Source organism: Pseudorca crassidens, chromosome Y, assembly GCF_039906515.1.
Source record: "Pseudorca crassidens isolate mPseCra1 chromosome Y, mPseCra1.hap1, whole genome shotgun sequence".
Classification (NCBI taxonomy): domain Eukaryota; kingdom Metazoa; phylum Chordata; class Mammalia; order Artiodactyla; family Delphinidae; genus Pseudorca; species Pseudorca crassidens.
In genome coordinates, this window is record NC_090318.1 from 5,088,329 (window position 1) to 5,108,061 (window position 19,733).

The 19,733-nt window shown below is 47.3% G+C and overlaps 1 protein-coding gene across 2 annotated transcripts in view; it reads right to left on the bottom strand.

Moving 5' to 3' along the window:
• LOC137217867 (pseudouridine-5'-phosphatase-like) overlaps positions 1-19,733 on the bottom strand; it is a 129,252-nt gene that overhangs the window by 108,040 nt on the left and 1,479 nt on the right. The gene's annotated exons all lie outside the window — the stretch shown is intronic.

Consider the following 19,733-nt stretch of genomic DNA (forward strand, 5'->3'; position numbering starts at 1 on the left):
AGTTTCCCTGTCACCCAAGGCTGTGCGGGGGGGATGAAAGGTGCCATCAGATGTAAACTGTCCAGAGCGGAGTTATGTGCTCCGTCAAGGGTGTTCCCATGAGATGCAGCAGGAGATGGAGAAGGGCAGGTATGGCGGGGCTTTTCCGGGAGGGTCTGTCTGCAGAGGGTGCATGTGAGGACATCCGGGGAGAGGGGACGGTCCATAACAGAAGCACAAGCAACAGGAGAAGGGGCCCCCGGCTGGGCCTTGTCTTCGGGAGGACATGCCGTGCCTTTCATGTCCCCAGTCCCCTCTGTCCTGGACGCAGGGCACGGGGAGCAGCAGCATGGGATGGCACAACTTTCTCCAGGGAGTTTCAGGAGTCAGGCCTGCAGGCCACGCTCCTCTGCTACTTCTCATTATGGGGCAGTGGGCTCGAAGGGGAGATTTCAGAGTAGAGCAGGTGGCCTGGCCCCCAAGGGGATGCCCACCCGGTGCATGGACAGGACAGCGAGGCTCCTCGGAGGGAATGGCCCGCAGGGAGGCGGCTGGGGGCGGGGCAGAGGCACGTGGAAGGGGCTGGGGCTGGGGGAGGCCCACGTGGCTGACAGAACGACGGGCCTGCTCCCTCTGAGGGCGCTCTATGTGCCACGCAGTGCGGGGGCCCCTCCTGCAGCTGTGCGATGGCAGGGAGGATAAAGAGACCCTGGTGTGGATTCACAAATTCGGGAGAGCCATAAGGTCTTCCAGCTGAGCTCTCCAAAGAAGACTGAGTCTTAAATCCTGCAGATACTGGGATTAAGATACTGTTTTTACAAACTTATGGTTACCAGGGGGGAAGGCGGGGAGGGACAAATTAGGAGCTTCGGATTAACACATACACACTACTTAAAAAATAGATAACCAACAAGGACCTACTGTACCGCACAGGGAACTCTACTCAGTACTCTGTAATGACCTACATGGGAGAAGAATCTAAAAAAGGGTGGATATATGTGTATGTATAACTGATTCACTTTACTGTACAGCAGAAACTAAGAACACTGTAAATCAACTATACCCCAATAAAAATTAAAACAACCAAACAAGATACTGTTTTTACATTCACTGGCGCAGAAAGCTGATATACCTAAAATGAGGAAAGAACCCATATAGACACTGAGTGAATCACTCTACGCTATATATGTGACCACATGTGCAGAAACGGCTTTTCCAGTTAGTTTTTTCTCAGCACAGATGGTGATGACCTCTCCCTCTCCTCTCCTGTATCCTTCCTTCCTTTCTCACATTTCCTACGTGGATGTTTCCAAGCAGAATCTCAGAAGGTGCAGAGGCTGACTAAAGACTGCCTTCCTGTTTCCTGTAAAGAGTCAGCAAGCACTGCATGGGACAGCACATTTATCAGGCCCTGTTTCTGAATCACGGCTCCATCAGCATGCGTCATCCTGCTACAGATTCTGTGCGGGGCCACACCGGCCTGAGCATGGCTGAGCGTGAGGGTGTAGGGCTCCAGGGCTGTGCCTCCCTTACACTTGGGATGCCTGGGAAAGACTGGGCCCCCATGGCGGGCTCAGGTTTGGATTCTGACCACCAACTTACACACTAAAGTATATTCAGAAGGTACAATGTAAGACAGCGTATTCAGAGTACGTAACCGCCCTTGCTGTGGAGCCCACGCAAAATTGCAATAGTGGATCCGGGTATAGGCAATGCTCAATGACTTTCTCCAAAAAGACTTCTCCTAAGGTCAAACTGAAACTATTACTAGAGTCAGGTTATGATTTTGTATCTATTTCCCTTCTCAATCAACTTTATTTTCCATATTTGAATACAACTTACCAAACCTAGAAAAGTTCTAACTTGAAGGTGGCATGCATCCCAGGAACTATAATAACTTTTTACTTTTTGTTTTGCAAAGTATCATCAAGCAAGATTTGGAAACACTTAAAAATGCAGCACGTTTTACACATGAGTGTTTCTTGATTCACTACCCAATGACCGATTCAAGAATTTCCCTGGCAATCTTACTAAATTATGCTAAAATTATGCTAAGTTACTTTAAAATGAGATGAAGGATAGGGATGCTATAAACCCTTTTTTTTTCTTTAATTCCTTGAAGTGATGGTTTACAATCAGGGGTGATTCTGCACTTGGGGGACATAAAAGACAAGATAAATGTGTTTTGCTTGTGAATCATTTTTTCCTATCTGATTTAAAAGATAACTGCATAAAGCAATAATTATAAATCTCTGTTGATGGGCACATAACGTATGAAGATGCAATCTTTACAGCAATAACAGCACAAAGGAGGATGGGAAAGGAGATACACAGGACCAATGTTTTTGTATACTATTTAAATTAAGCTGGTATTAACGCAAACCAGATGGGTGTAAGTTGTTAACTGTAAATACTCAGAGCAACCACTAAGAAAATAACTAAAAAAAAAAAAAGATAAGACAAGAGAATTTAAAATGTACACTAGAAAATCTATCTGGTTAACATAAGAGAAGGAAGGCAGTGATGAAGGAATAGAGGAACAAAAGAAAAAGACATGGATTTGTTCGTTTTATTTTTTTGATTCCACATATAAGTGAAAACCTACATTATTTGTCTTTCTCTGATTTACCCTCTAGGTCTATCCATGTTGTTGCAAATGGCAAAATTTCAAACTAATATAACACAGAAACTTGGGACTTCCCTGGTGGCGCAGTGGTTAAGAATCCACCTGCCAATGTAAGGGAGACGGGTTCAAGCCCTGGTCCAGGAAGATCCCACATGCCGTGGAGCAACGAAGCCCCTGCACCACATCTACTGAGCCTGTGCTCTAGAGCCCACGAGCCACAACTACTGAGCCCGCACGCCACAACTACTGAAGCTCGCATGCCTAGAGCCCATGCCCCACAACAAGAGAAGCCACCGCAATGAGAAGCCCGCGCACTGCAACGAAGAGTAGCCCGCACTCGCAGCAATGAAGACCCAATGCATCCAAATAAATAAAATATGTAAATAAACAAATTAACTGAAACGAAGCAAAACAGAAACAGGCTCACAGTTACAGAGAACTAATAGTACCACAGTGGAGAGAGGTGGGGGCGGGACAAGATAGGTGAAGGGGATTGAGAGGTACCAACTACTAGCTATAAAATAAATAAGTTACAAGGATGTAAAGTACAGCACAGGGAATACTGTTAATATTTTATAACTTTACACAGAGTGTAATCTATAAAATTATCAAATCATGATGTTGTACGCCTGAAACTAACATAATACTGTAAGTAAACTAATACTGACACTTCAATAAAAAAATAAATGCAGACAGAGGAAAGTCTTCCTTACAGTAGAATGCCTGCTAATAAATGCAGATTGATGGCATCTGACCAAAAAAAAGACAGAGAAAACAAATAGCATAACGCCATACATAAATCCTCTCTTATCAATAATGGCACTATACGTAAAAGGTTAAAAGTAAATTAAAAGGTCAAGATTGGCAGAATGTATTAGAAAAAGAAAAACCACATGATCCAACTATATGCTGTCTACAAGACACACTTTACATTGAAAGGTGCAAAAAGGTTGAAAGTAGGAGGATGGAAAAGATATCCAATGCACACGGTAACCAAAAGAGATCCAGACTGACCACATGAGACAAAGGAGACTTACGGCAAACATTTCTATTAGAAACAAACAAAAAAATTAATAGAAACATTTTATAAGGATAAAGGGGTCATTCCATCAAGAAGATGCAACAACTATAAACATATATGAACCTAACAACAAAGCCCCAAACACATAAAACAAAAACTGACAAAACTGAGGGGAGAAAGGGATGATTCAACAACAGTAGCTGGAGACTTTGATGCCACATTTTAATAATGGAGAGAACAATTAGACTGAAAATTAACAAGGAATATAAGATCTGATTTAAAACACTTAACTATGTAAATACCATAAACTGACTGGAGCTTATGATAGTATGGAACACTCCACCCAACCATGACAAAATATTCATTCTTATCAAGTTCACAAGGAGAATTCTCCAGGGAAGATGATAAGCTACGCCATAAAACAAGTCTCAATAAATTCACAAAGGATCAGAATCATACCAAGTATTCCCCTGATCATTGACAGAGTGAAATGAGAAATCAGTAACAGAAGGAAATTTGCGAAATTCCCAAATATGTGGAAGTTAAACCACACACACCTAAACAGTCAGTGGCGAAAAGGAAAAATTACAAGGGAATTATGGGATGAAGGAAAATGCAAACATAACACACCAAACGGTATGGGATATAACAAAAGCAGTGCTGGGAGGGAAGCTGATGGCTGTAAATGTCTGTGTTAAAAACGAATGGTCAGAGAGGTGAAGCACTGGTGGGTCTGAACGTGAGAAAGTGGACCATGAACCAAGGAATGCAGGCGGCCTCTACAGCTGGAAAAGGCAAATAACAGATTCTCCCCTGAAGACTCCTGAAGGAACCAGTCCTTGATGTGATTAGCTCCTGAGACTGAGGTGGGGCTTCTGACCTCATAATACACTTGTGTTGTCTTAAGCCACTCGGTTTGTGGTAGCGTAAGGCAGCAATAGAAAACTAACACAATAAGAAACTTTCCCCGCCATCTATTTTTCTTTTTTTCTCATTGGGTTTGTGTACAATGACTCTCAAACAGACCAAGCACAAGAAGAGACCTTTCTTAACGTCTCATTCACAGGTGCCTTAACCACGGAAGGTCGAGGACAGCTGCAGAGAGTTTGTGGAACTATCGTGTGTGACAGCTTCCACTGTGTGTGGAGGTCACCCACCAGGTAGTAAGAACACCATGGCCTCGGCCTTTGTGACTGCTACATCATAATCACACACGTATAAATCTTATTAACCACTGGGCTTTTTTAATCCATGTCATACTGACATATGATGACTTCCTCTTAGTGAATAACTTAAATTCTTTTCAAATTTTAAAAGATAAATAAACATACAATCATAGGGTTCTAGATGGATGTGCCTTTCCCATCTTCTAGAGAGCTAAACCCTCTTGAGAGTTAGTTTCCCCACGCCTCAGGCTTTATGGATTAATGCTAAATCCCTAGTTCTCATGCCTTTTGAATAAATGCAAACCAGAACGTGTCCTCCAAGAATGCATAAAAAGTTTCCATCTAACTTCACCCTAGAGATCTAAGATGGCTGAGAAAGAACACGGAGGCTGCCACGAAAGTGGATTTGGAAAAGCAAAAATGCAGGAAAAGACTGACAGTAGACATGAGTTCTTTCAGGTGTTGCCTTAGAATCCCATGTGTTGGATGGGTATATCCATCAAACCCCTACTAGTTCAGGCATCATTTCTAACACTTCACCTTAAACCCAGAGACATGCAGTTTTAAAGATTCCCTTCCCCACGCAAATCAACAGCTTCCGTTCCTTTCTTCAAGACCTTCCTTCAGTGGCTGCTCCTGCTTCTCCTCTATTTCTACCCTTCCTGTGGGTACAATGGAATCCACTACTGAATGTATCCCCAGTGGTGCGTGCATTAGTATGAAGGCAGTGCCAAAAACAGTTTTAATTTAGCACAGTGCAAATCATTAAGGAATCTAGGAAATGCACTGAAATGAGAAGAGATAAAGAAGCACACAGTCCTCCTCCTTCAAAGACACACAAGCCATTGTGTCACCAGCATATTTCTTTAGCTGTTATGTGTGTTTCCATTCACTTATTTTTTGGTGTGGGTGGGGTGGAGGAATGTCAGACAACTCAACTGTAAAGAGATGACAGGAGTTAAGACTGGAGAAACTTATGCTATAATCCTGCTGGTACAGCCCTGGGCATCCATGCTCTACCTCCCTGGCCAGTCTGCCTGTGAAGTCTGTAAAATATTGGTCCACATCTGCTTGATCTCTTCACAGTATCAAAAATCCTACATTTCTAGGTGGATTAGTTTGCTCTGGCTGCAATAACAAAGCACCACACAGTGGGGGGCTTAAACAACAGAAATTTACTTTCTCACTGTCCTGGAGGCTGCAAGTCTGAGATCCAGGTGTCAGCAGGGCTGGTTCCTCCCGAGGCCTCTCTCCTGGGCAGGCAGACGGCTGTCTCCTCACATGGTCGTGTGTGTGTGTGTGTGTGTGTGTGTGTGTGTGTGTGTGTGTGTGTGTGTGTGTGTGTGTGTGTGTGTGTGTGTGTGTGTGTGTGTGTGTGTGTGTGTGTGTGTCCTAATCTCCTCTTCTTGTAAGGACACCACCCATACTGGATTAGGACCCACCCTAATGACCTTATTTTACCTAATTACCTCTTTAAGGACCTTGACTCCAAATACAGCCCCATTCTGAGGTCCTGGGGTTCAGGGCTTCAAAATATGCGTTTTAGTGGGATGCAATTTAGCCCACAACACTGAGTTATAGATGTTCATCTACTTAGTGTGTCTTTCTATCGAAGGCAAGGGCAACCAATTAGAAGTACCCTTCTATTTCTTGTTTTTTCTAGGTTACTAAGAATGTAACCCAGAAATAAGGGTCAAAATTTCTTTTAAAGAACATCTGTTTACAAGGTATAAATTGATTCACATAGCTCAGATGTCATTTAACGCTATCCAGGATTTCTGCAAAGACGGAAAAACAGTAAGGCGTGCTTCCCCCTCCCACGCAGAGTGTACCTTTGGTTACGTGGGAGCTTTCCTGAGCAAAGGAGGCAGAGCTCGGTCACCACAGGTAGAGCTCAACTGACCAAGCCTTCCAACTGCAGGGGCTCTGAGAGCTGAGCAGTTACAGTGACCATCCTGTTCTCAAACAGAACTGGCTTTTAGTCCAGAGCTCCGAGGACCTGGGAAGTGACAGCAGGTGAGAGAGGCTGTCTCTTTGGGAACAGGCAGAGGCTCCTCTGACACAGAATTAAGCCTGGCTCCTATTCATTTCCTGACTCGCGTGGGTATATGGCCTTACACGGTGTTACTCCAAGTCAGACAAAGTACACGAAAGAAATCCATCAGGCAATCACATATTATTTTCATGGCCCTCTCTGGGACTTGCATGGACCTGGTAAGTATACTGAAAGAATGAAAAATTCTTGTCAGGTTCAAAGATTATTGGATTTAGGTGGAAAGACATTCACATATGCCAAGAAATGCAAAATCTAATCAGCTGGGCGGGAAAAGGCTTTCTCTAATGGACAGGCACCTCTTGATCCCCAGAACATTCACAGAGATGTTTAAGGGAAGGCAGGGTGCTGAGGCAGTGTTTGTGTGTTATCTATTACTTTATTATTTGTATCCTTTAATGGAATTTGGCCTACTGGGGCAAGAATGCTATAAATAAACTTTGAAATACACACTGGAATTACTAATTTTCACTAACAATTTAAGACTACATTATTGCAACTCCCTTGGAACAGTCAAGTGAACTTTACGTTCATCATAAACTTCATTTACTAGGCTTAAAATGATCTCTGGCTATTCAGAAAGGTTCTGCGTGTTAATTCAGACGAGGGAAGTATGGAACAAGGAACTAAAACGTAATAGCTTTATGAATGGAGCTTAACAAGCACAAAGGTGTTTCAGTTGATTAAAAAATGTGTAAACAGAGTCAAACACTGTCATGGCCTCTTAACAGTGAAGACTAACGTCTACCAGATTTGTCAACAGAATAAGCAGAAATTAAGTGTTTAAGGGACAGCTAGGCTTTTTTAAAAACCCGGTATACAGGAGTCAACTCAGCACACAAGCAGCCGCATCAGTAATATTAAGCACCTGTGATACGTGGCCCCCGTGTGTGTCGGTGACGTGAGAAGAGTGGAGGGTGCGAAAGGGCTGGAATCCCAGGGCACCGCAGGCGGAGAGGTGGGGCCCGGGGTAGAATGATGCTCCTGGGGCTCCCAGAATGAAGATTCCCATAATCAGGAGGAGGTGGGTGGGCACGCTGGGAAATAAGACAGCTCTATAGGTGCGGGATGGGTTTTCTGAACATGGGTCTGGGTATCTAGCTTCCATCTATGAGATCTGTATCTGGGGAAACACGTTCTGGTTATCCGAGTACCGGACGCCTACGTTATTTTAGGCCCTTTTACACGCTAGTGTCCATGCCAATCAATAATGACGTGGACAAAGTTCAGGCAGCCGTCAGGTGAAAGAGCAGGGCCCACGGCGATCCCTGCCAGAGTAGCAAGAGTATGTACGTGTCAGATCATTTTCTGATCCGGGACAACTGCCACACACCCCGAGCCAGCTCCCAGCCTGGAAGCCGCAGCCATCCATGCCATCAACAGTGCCTTTGTACGGCACGCCCTGCCTGCGAGGCTGTGCAATGGCTAGGAGGTAAGGCCTACGTTCCTGCATCTGGCACAAGGCTCACCACGCCCCGTCCCCTTCCTGAGACCTCTGCTCCCACCCTTCACGGGGCAAGGAGCCTCTTCTCCAGGCCCTGCTCTCTCAGACTTACACACAGTGCCCTGCTGGCCTGGGATCCTCACAGCCCTTCCTGCTGCCCCACCCAGCCGACTGCCCCGAGGCTGGGAACGGACCCGGTCTCCCGGGAGGCACCCTGGATCTCAGCCCACTTCCTCTGCCCGGCTCCCAGGGAACTGGGTCAGCTCAGCTGATCCTGAAGAGGCAGCAGGACAGAAAATGTCTGCCCCCTGCAGCCTGCCTCCACGGCACCCCTGCGTGGCCTTGTATCCCTGCCCTGCACCGGTCTCAGTACCCGGCGTCTGGTGGGTGGGCCTGCTACGAAAGCCTGTGGGACTCAGGAGCAACGCAGGGCCCTAAACGCCTCTCTCTCCTTGACGGCCCCGGTGGATCCGTCCTGTAACGCTTTTCTGAAATTCCCTTTGAACGTAGAGCTCTATCCCCAGATACACTCAACAGCCAGGCGGACGGACCTGGCTACAGGCTGGCAGCGTTAAGCCACATTAACTCCTTGGGTGGCTGGCCCAAATCACCCAGGAGCCAACTCGAAATGCTTTCATGAGGCTCCTCTCAGACTGGTTGAACAAGATGAGTGCCGAGATATGGCTCGAACTTCCAGAAAGGAACGCGTTCGTCGGGCTGCACCTGGCAGACCCAGAAATGATTTACATTGTTTGTGTTATGGCCACACAGACAAGCGAGCACACACACACATAACTCAGCACACGGGAGGGGGCATCAGATGCGCGACAGGTAGAGTCGAGGGTTATTTTTATGGGCACAAACGCCTTTCCTCTTGGAAAGTATCTAGGGACCAGCTTACACCCAGATTCCTATGACAAGGGAACGTAGGACCATTCTGGGGATAAACTCCTGGTAAGCTGTATCCTCTCGGCAAAGCCTTCTTCGCACACACACAATGGGCATGGAACACGGCTTGCAATCTCGCCAACGAGAGCACCGAAATTCAACCGCCGCCACTGATGTTTCTGGAAGTGACGGAACTGCCCGTGAGCACGCCTGAGTCTGGTGAATCACTGCCTCTTTTTCTCGAGCTGCGAGAGGAGGCGGGGTGGGGGGGCAACACCTGTCAGGCACTGCCTCTGAGGTTAAGTTGCTTGACCTCAGTAAGCCTCGCTTCCCTACCTGCAAAACAGACAAAGCCGAGACGGCCAGCGCAGGGCGCCGTCGGCCTGCTGCCAGGGAAACAGCCGAGGCGGGCAAGGTGCGCACGGCGGTGCAGGGCACGCGGTGAAGGCTCGTGGTAAATATTCACCGTTACCACAGAGGATGGAGACGGAGGGCCTGAAGAAAGGCGGCGGCCGCTGAAGGACACAAACATGGCTCTGAATATTGAGGAATCAGTACTGGCATGTTGGGAGGGGAGGGGGGCGGGAGGACCGGAAGACGGGAAGGTCACTGCCAGTCTCTAATGCGGTCGGCTCACGGGGCGCGCAAGACGGCAGATGTGGCCGAGAGCTCTGGGCTCAGCTTGAAACCCGGGGCTTGGGCGCGACCTCTGGGTGGAACAGCCCGCACGCACTGGGAAGTGCGGACGGAGGCCCGAGAGCAAGAGCGGTTACTGAAGCCATGCATCCACAGCCCAGTCCAGGGCCCCGCACAGAGGTGGAGAGGAGGACAGACAGACAAGGAGAAGTGAAACCATGGAGACAGATCCCCCAGGACGGAGCGGGGCACTGGCCCATGACGCAGACAGTTCTGGAAACATAAGAAAAGATGCTGAGTGGTATGGCAACACGGAAGTCACTGCTCCCTTTGTGCAAATTACGTCCACAGGCTGCAGGAGGAAGGCAGTTTGTGCACAGGACGAGGCAATGAGGGAGCAGAGGTTTTGTTTATTTTTTTTAATTTATGACTGAGTTGGGTCTTCATTGCTGCATGTGGGTTTTCTCTAGTTGCAGCGAGCCGGGGCTACTCTTCGCTGAAGTGCGTGGGCTTCTGATTGCGGTGGCTTCTCTTGTTGCGGAGCACGGGCTTTAGGCGTGTGGCTCAGTAGTTGTGGCTCGTGGGCTCAGTAGTTGTGGCTCACGAGCTCTAGAGCACAGGTTGTGGCACACGGGCTTAATTGCTCCGCGGCATGTGGGACCTTCCCGGACCAGGGCTCGATCCCGCGTCCCCTACACTGGCAGGCGGATTCTTCACCACTGCGCCCCCAGGGAACCCCGAGAGGTTTTGTTGAAATGACAGATGTAGCACACTTTATGCTGAGGTACAGAAGCATCAGAAGAAGAAGAAGAGGAAGGAGAAGGAGCTGCTTACACCCAGAAGAGAAGGAAGCCTTTCCTCCCGGGAGGAAGGGAGGGCCAGGGCCGAGCCCGGGGGGAGGCGCCAGTGATGGGAAGGACAAAAGGATACCTGCAGAGTCCTGCAAACTCACCCCAAACTAGGGCACCGATGAAGAGGCCAGTGTTAAAGTACACCCTCAAATTCAGGACCCTGACTCTACTCCCGGCCCAAAAAGCAGAAACAATATTGTAAATGTCAAGACAAATACACTGCCCTTATTATTCAGTATTACAGGTGCGATTACATAAAGATATTAAGTTCACAGAAGGGCCATCTGCTCACTAAGTGAGGATGTTCCTTTACTTGATCTAACAATAAATATTAATGGTATTAAGAAGGGCTGCATCATATATCCCGATGATTAAATCTCTTTTGCAAAGTCACGTTAAACAGTGCCGTAAGGCCTTGGGTCAGCTAGCACGTGATCTTGGATCTGTCTTTATATCTTAATGAGATGCTTAAGTCCCAGAAGATGTCCTGCACCATCTGTGATGTGCTGAAGGTGGGAGCGGGCAGGACCCTGGGGAGAACACCGGGGGATGGGGAATCTCACCAAGTCAGCAGGTAAAGCAAGTACTCAGGGGCGAGGTGAACCAGGCTTCATCCAAGCAGCACCTAACGTTTTCAGTCAGCCAAGGGGGTTGTGGGCAATCTCCTCATCACCCGTCTGAGATAAAACTAAAGCACTAGGCATCAGCTACCTGGCCTTTAAGGAAGGACTCCCACTGGCACCTGTACCAGTGAGGGCTGCCCAGCAACAGAGGCGTCCGGGAGTTCTGACACGACACCAGGGCTGCCCACAGAGATACATGATGAAACGACCAAGTAGAAGGGACCGGGCCTGATTTTCACTGGGCTCTCCAGCCAGCTCACCAGGTTGTCGAAACACAGCTCAAATTCGACTACAATTCCACTCTGCAAAGCCAGCCACTTGAACCTACCACTTTAAAAGCTGATGCGTGGTCATCAAGATGTCGGTACCGAGGTCAAAATATACGGCGGCACAAGGCAGTAACTCAGCTGGTTTGAAGTTTGCCTTGATTATATGTAGTCATCATGCAAAAAAATAAACGTTGTCAATGCAACCAAAGGAAATGCTTTGTGGTAAGATAAATAAGGGAAATAAGAGATGTAGAGAGAAAACAGGAACGTACTAGGGGACCGACTGAAATTGATGACTATTTTTGGCCAGAACAGAAATACAAGTAACACCTTGCTGGCATAAAGCATTTCTTCAGTAACCAAGTGACTTTCCTTTTTTTAAAGCAAGAGCAGAAAGGTTTCCAAGCCACTGAAATTGAGATGAACAAGGGAAAGAGAACCCCGTCTAGGTACGAACAGGTAGCCCCCAGGGCCCTCACGCCAAGGACTGCACCAGCCCAGGGAACGTGGACAACATGCGGGCATCCCTGTAACACCCAGCTCATTACCCAGCTCAAGCTCCAACCTCAGGTTTCCCTGGACCTTGGCAGCTGACAAGGAGTAAGAGATGAGAGCAGCCCAGGCCCGCAGCTGCAGACATCTGCTGAGAGCTGCAGGAGAATCAGTCACGGGGGCCCAGGGCTCAGCTGACAGGCTCCAGAGGGACGTGGCTGTCACCAGGTCTAATCAGCACACTGCGTGAGATGCAGGGATCGGTGTGGCTGGCTACTTTGGTAAGTCATTTAGGAATCTTTTCTTTCTTTCTTTTTTTTTTCTTGAGTGTGATCTCCTGACTAAATATCAGCTGCCATTTTAAGATTCCACCAAAAGAGAATTTGGTGCACGCATGTCTTTACAAATCCTGGGGCCCAGGTCCAAGCGCACTGTGAGAAAAAGACAAGGAAGTGGATAGAGAGGGTGAGAACAGTGAAGGGGCCTCTTCTTTTCCAAGTGTTTCCTGCTGTCACACGACACCAGGGAATGCACTGCCACCTAAATTCTCCAGGGAGCCGAAGGCTCTGGAACTGTTTATTTTACACTGTTCACGCAAATCTTGTAAAGATGTACGTTTTATATTCTTCTCTCTTTAAATAGAATCAACTGATAACTACTTAATAGTTTTGTTTTGTTTTTCAGGGGTTCATGCTTCAGGCTTAATCCTCCCATTCCTTTTTTTTTTTTTTCTTTTTTCAAATACATAGAAAAGTCGAAAGAAGCACAGAAAAGACCCATATAACCTACATCTGTAAGCAATAAACCTAAAAATTTGCAGATACTCTGCCATTTATTCCTTTATACCTCTGCATGCTTCTCCATCAAATAAAGACACTCTTCTACATAGCCATGACTAGCACCAGAACCGGCCAATCAGCAACGACTGAATGACATCATCTAATTAGCTACTGCACACCGCATTCTCCAACTGCCCCAAAAATGTCTTCTATAAGACCTCCCCCCCCAATCTAAGATCTGCTGCATTTGGTACTCAGGTCCCTTTAGCCTCCTGTAAACTAGAGCGCCCCACCCCAGTCATTTCCCGTGACATTTGACACTTTCAACAGCCCACCCAGAGACCTTGCGGAATGCCCTGCATTCTGGATCTGTCCGGTCGTTTCCACGTGGTGTCACCTTGCTTGTTCCTCCGTCCCTCCAAACTAGAAAGGACACCTGGAAGTTCGCCTGGACTCAGGTAAACTGCTGTGGCAGCACATGGCAGCCAGCGGCTCCCCCACTGACACACCTGAGTGGGACGTGTCGCTTAAGCAGTGGCCCCCAGAACTGTCCATCACGAGCATGCGTGTCCGCCTGTGCTGTGTGTCAGTACCCTGTCGGGGTGGCACTCTGGCACTGTCTGAACACCCTCGCTCCCAATGAACCCAACGATCTTGGTTTCCACCAGTGCCGCTTGTCTGAAGCATGTAGAGTGAGGCCTGCAAGATGGTGACCTGACGAATTCTACCATTCTTTCCATATTTATTAACTAGCATTCTCCTGCTGCCCATGCCTCCCCTCTCTTTTCTTTTAAGGATCACGACTCACAGATTTCTTTTTAAAAAACTTAAGAGTCTTAAAATCCATCACAGTCATTATTCCTTTGATTTCCACTCACCCTTCCTTTCGCCAGTGGGACCCCCTGCCCTGGCTCTGGAAAGGTACCCACGCTCATCTTGGGTTTCACGGGCCCCAGTCTGGAACTGGCCTCTTCTCCCCAGACTCTTGGTTCCTTTCCTTGTGTGATATTTAGAAATCCAGAATTTGACCGCTTTTAAGCAGCCATGAATGCTGCTCCGGTGGTGTGGGGAAAACATATAAACGGCGGGGAACACAGAACCACATTGACAGATATACAGCTCTGCTGGAAAGGTTTACGTGGCAAAGTGGACGCGGTGCAGGCAACTGTATTTGCTTTGATGAATGTATGCTTTCTCATGAGTCTGACGGCAAAAGTGGGGATGCCCTTGGACCCCGTGCCCTAACACCCTGGGAGAGATCAGGGCACGTGGTCCAAGTCAGGCAGAGCTGCAGGGATGCAAGGGGGGGCCCCAACTCACAGAGCCACCCTGGCTTCCTGAGGGTGAGCAGCGTCCAGGCAGCCCTCCACTTCCCCGCAAGCACCCCTGCCCGTCTTTCTGCCTCAGGGTTCAGGCCTTCGGGACACACAGGCATTACATCACCGTCGATACCGGGTCCCTCAGGCTCCTGGCTTCTCACTGAAACATCCCACGCACTACCACGGAAGACAAGAGCTGTCTTGATACGACAAGACTTTACTAGAAGGAGGGCACTGACCACATGGAACATCTACCCTGAGAGGCCGTGAGTTGGTGCAGTATGTTCTTGGCAGAAACGGCTGAGGGAGGCCAAGTGAGGCACGGGCATGATGTCTGGATCAGAGGGAATACGAGGGATGGAGAACAAGTGAGGTGGCAGCAGGAGGAAACAAGCAGGCCAATCCGGAACGCAGAACATCCTCTGAGAGAACCAGCCTGCGCTCTTCCAAGAGTCCCTCTCACGGCGAAAACACAGGCCATGCAGCTAGGGGATGGGGCGAGGTTTTCTAGTTCAAAACAGGCTAAAGGGACATGACTACCGTCTGGAACCCAGTGTGGAAAACACCAGAGTAATATCCACCAGGCAGAGATCATCCTCACCCCCACATTTCAACACAATGGTTAATAACCAGTCTTTCTTTTTTTTTTTTTTTAAATACTACTCTCTGTGTGATAAAAACAAGCTCTTCTCTGCTTCAGAAAACGTGTTTACTGCTCTGCCATCTGTTCTCCTCGTCTGGAATATCCACTGTCCTACCTGCCCTTGAGAGCACATCCTCCCGGTGATTTCAGTTCAAATGACTGCCCTGCCCCTTCTCCTGTCCTTCTCATGTTGACCGCCAGCAGTAGAGATTCACGCGTGTTGTGTGTCCCAGCTGGACTCCAAGACCACTACAAAGAAGAGACTTGCTGTGAATCCCCTGCAGCACCCGGCACAGTATATTCTGAACAGATAAGGAAGGAGTGAACTCACTCCTCTAGAGCTGCGTTGTCCACCACAGTACCCACAAGTGGCTACTTCAATTAAGTAAAACTAAAAAATTAAGAGTTCAATTCGTCAGCTGCCCTGGCAGCATTTCATGTGCCTGGGTGCCCCTGCGGCTCCCGTCCAGGGCAGCTCAGATACAGAACATTCCCTCCACGGCGGGCAGTTCTGCCGGGTGGACATGCTGCTCCAGAGAGCACAAGGGTGCCCGGTTCTCGTCAAGGACACGATGATGGCAGCGGAGAGACGGAAGCCTGCTGCTTACTTTGGAATGCGTCTCCAAAGCCCCAAATAGCTCAGGTACGCAAACTATGACCATCTGCTCTCATTTCGCGTACAGAATGGGCAGTGAGCAGACTGGGAATCGAGCAGACTCTGGTTTGCCTCTGGATCCGTCCCTGATGTCTAGGCCTAGAGAGGAGAGTCAGGGGACATCAACTGGCCAGCCCAGTGCCGGGAGCCATGCTGATGGAACTGCCCTCCAGGCAAGGGCGTGGAGCAGACCATCCTCACCCCAGGTGTGCGCCCCTCTCTGCACAGACACTAAGCTACTGACCGCAGGCAGCAGAGCGAAGGATGTGTGGGAGCCGCACCTTGAAGGAAGGTGGGCATGTACCTGCCAAACACTCAAAACGCACGTTGAGAGGTGTTAGGATGGCAGTCCACCTCAGCAAAGCCAAAGGGGGAAGACATTTCTTGAGCAGAAATGCATGTGTGTCACAATTATTGTTTTCAAGAAAATTCTCCTTAGACACACCAAAGGCAATTTTAAACCACAGACCAGCATTGCCCTCCCCCATTTTAACACAATTAAATGAAGCTTTTAATATATGAAATGCCGGAATTATGAGTCACCAGTATTCACATATACCTGACAGTGAGAGCTTTATCTTCTAACGTAAGCCATTCTGCTATAACACTACTGCACCTTCCAGCTACAGGCTATGTATCCATCACTTTTCAAACATCTCAAACAAAGCTGTGAAAAGTCACCTGGGCACCTGTGTAATGAGTGCTTTTGGTGGACGTTTCTTGGGGGCATCATCTCCCTTGCTCTTTTACATTGCATTAAATCTCCGTCTACCCCTGAAAAATAACACAGTGTAATGGATAAATTATAGTCGCTTAAAAAATGAAAGAAAAAATAAAGGAACAGAATCAGAGAAAGCAGAGAATAATCAGAAAGACAAAAGTGAACAAAGAATCCCCCCCACACAGCTTCCCAAGGAGAAGAAAGGAAAAATAGTTCGAGAGAGGAAAAAAAAAAGTTTGCACAGCTAAGATTCTAAATAAAAGCACACAACGAGGGGGACGAGGAAGCTAGGAGGAAGCAAGGAACGGGCAATCTACACCTGCACTGACAGAAACCTGCTGAATACCTTAGTGGTGTTACCAGCTGGACCAAACTCCCGTCGACCTGCAGAATTATGCAATTTTGATCTCACCTTCCTGTTAATCTAGAAACGGGAGCAGCTGTGGTGCATAAGAACCGCTAACCGCAGGAACACGGGAAAGGCTGACGCGGCTCAGGTCTACTAGGAAGCACGGCCAACGGGACTGAGTTTACCCACCTCGGTCCCCCCTCGAGTGCTTTCTTATTCCTGATGAATTTCCTGACATTCAACATAGTCCGTGGGTACCTTCGCCTGCCCCTGCCAGCGTCTTACTCCAAACTGAGAAAGTACAAGTCAGGGCCCCTCTCTGTGTGAGCTCTGCTCAGCCGCAAGGCCTCAGACTGGCCTCCGAATTTCCACCACCTCCTGTGCAAATGTAGAAGGGACCTAAATGTCACCTGGTAAGGTGACATCAAACGCAAGCGTGTGCCCTTAGTTCCGGGGGTTGGGGGCAGGGCAGAGAGAAGGGGAACGTGCCGTAGCACAGGTCCCCTGACATCCGTGCGGAGACTGCAAGGCACACAACAAGCCAGGGACGGGGTGAGGGTGTCTCTGGGAGCCCCAAGGGCAGACAGTACCCTCACACCGGCCATCCCGAACGAGCGTTTATTCTGCTCTACCTTCCTGAGACTCTTTGGGAATGTCTGGACTGAGTCACATTACAGGATAGGAACCAATGGACGCCGAAAAGCTCATCATCTCCACTTTTAAACCTCATACGTGTTACACAGGGTCAAATACAATGTACGAAAGCTCTTCCGAAAATTCATCTAGGGCGTGTGCTACAGCTGTACAGAGAGATCCTGTGTTTGTCATCAGCTTTGTGGAGGTCCCAGCGTCTACAGAAACCAGCATAGGTGAGGTGAGCCAGAGGACGACGGGTGACAGCGGATTCCGAGCAGACTGGGCAGGGCTGCGAGCTGCTTCGGTCAACAATGGATCCCTGAGCCCCAGGAGCAGCACAAAGGTCCCGCCTCCACCCAGCGTGCACACTGTACCCTGGGCCCCCGGACGGAGAAACGGGCACTTCCATACGGTCTCAAGTGCTATGATTACCATTTGGCAAGCAGGAAGCTGTAGGAGTACAAACAGGTACAGGACAGGGGATCTATTCGTCTACGTGAAGGTGAAGTAGAAGCCAGGTGTCACCCATTACAATCCTGCCACCTCTGTGTGTTTATGGAGACGTGGTCAATTATAATCGACACTGCAAAGAGTCGTATTTCCCCTCACAGATCTATCGTATTATTTTTCTGCTTATTTTTTAAACATTTGAAAATAAGCTTTTTATTTTTCCTGGCTGATTCTTTAAGGATTTAATTACTGTAACAGACTCCTAGAAAGCATATTTTAGGTATACCACATTTTACATATTCCTAATTCTGAATATTCTTAACATCCACCCTCCATCTGGCCCCGTTATCAACAGCAGACGTCAGTGAGTTGCTTCCTAAGGCTCTGTACCTGGGTTGTCCCATACGGTAGGCACTGGCCAAACGTGGCAAGTGAACCCATGAAACCTGGCTAGTTTGAGCTGAGATGCCCTGTGAGTGTAAGATACACACAAATTTCAAAGGCTAGGTAACGAAAGGGAATGTAAACTATCTCAACTATTTTTTTTTACTGATCATGTGTTGAGTAACAATATTTTGGATGTGTCAGGATAGGAAAAAAGTACCATTCAAGTTAATTTCCTCTGTGTCTTTTTGCTTCTTTAATGTTGCTATAACAAAATCTTACATGGTGCTACTCCTATCAGATAGCAGGACTCTGGACCACCAACTTTCTTGCCTCTTAAAGAGAATGGTCCTACCTCTTGTACTCCTAACTTCAGCTATTTAATGAACTAGATAATCTTCCCTATTCAGGAGCTGACATAGTATTTCAAACTTGTATCTTCTTCCTTCAACATCTGATCCTTGTTCATGAATGACCTCAGTCCCCTTGGCCTCGGTCTCTAAATGGCATTTGAGGGCCAAAATTACTATCTAGCTCACAGCTAATTGCTACCTCTGTCAACAAAAACAGATTCCAAAGATCGAAAGGAAAACAGCATCGAACATTTCAAAAGCACTAGAAAGTAACCCTGGGTTTCTGGTCAACATTTCTGCAAATATCTCCATTGACTTCCTCATTCTCCTCTGGTTAAACAAGCTTCCCCATGCAACTCTTTGTTTCCAGTTTCAGTTCCCTGAGAATACAAGATTGCAGCTACATTAACAAACAGAACTTCCTGGGGAAATGGATTCACAATTCTGAAAAGCAGGCCCACCGAAAAACACCTCATAATAAACTGATGATACGTTGTTATGCAAACAACAGACAACTGAAGTCAGGCGCTTAAGAATTACAACAGGTATAATCAAGTAGATTAAATGAGGTAAAGTAGCACATTCTGGAAAGTGGTGTTTTATACCAGACATTTTGTTAAAAAAAAAAAAAAAAGAATAAGCAAAGGTGCATTTCTGATAAAGTTCTGCAAGGCCTTACCACCGCCTCCAAGAGTCAGGGTGGAATGAGGTAAAGGGCAGAAAACGAAGGGGGAAAGAGGAGCTAGGTCTTATCCTCCCAAAGGCCACTAATTCTTGTTTCTCTGACCAGTTCAGAGGATTGGGTAACAGTGCCAGACCAATGCTTGATAAACTTTAAACTTGCCTTAACTAGCAAAGAGGAGACCCTGGTTGATAACTACCCCTGCAAGCACCACCACATAAGTCACATTCATGGCTCCAGGGAACAGGTATATGTGTATCTTGAGTGGGGATGAAGCATAAGGCTCACTTAGAAGTCTAATAAATTTAATTTTAATGGGACACCTCAGTTTGTATTAAAATTCATAAGACTCACAAAACATGTTCTCTGGACTTTTCATTAGAGGATAAGGAATTTATTTGACAATTTAACTTGACCATCTAAGCAGGAAAACTCACATCTACAAACTGTACTTACGAATCCCAGATGCTTTTTGAAATTGAGTCATTTCAGATTTAGTAGCTGCATACACTGTTCTACCCAATTAGTTACCTCTATGGGAATTTATTTTACCCCTTAGGAATGCATTCGTTTGTATCTCTGGGTCCATAAAAATAAGACTGTTTTTTGTGTACCTTTAAAATAAAAAATCAGTGCCATTACTACTGAACCAGTGAGCCAAATGATCATGGGGGCAAGGTCACACTCCCCTGTAAAATGAGCACAACATCACTT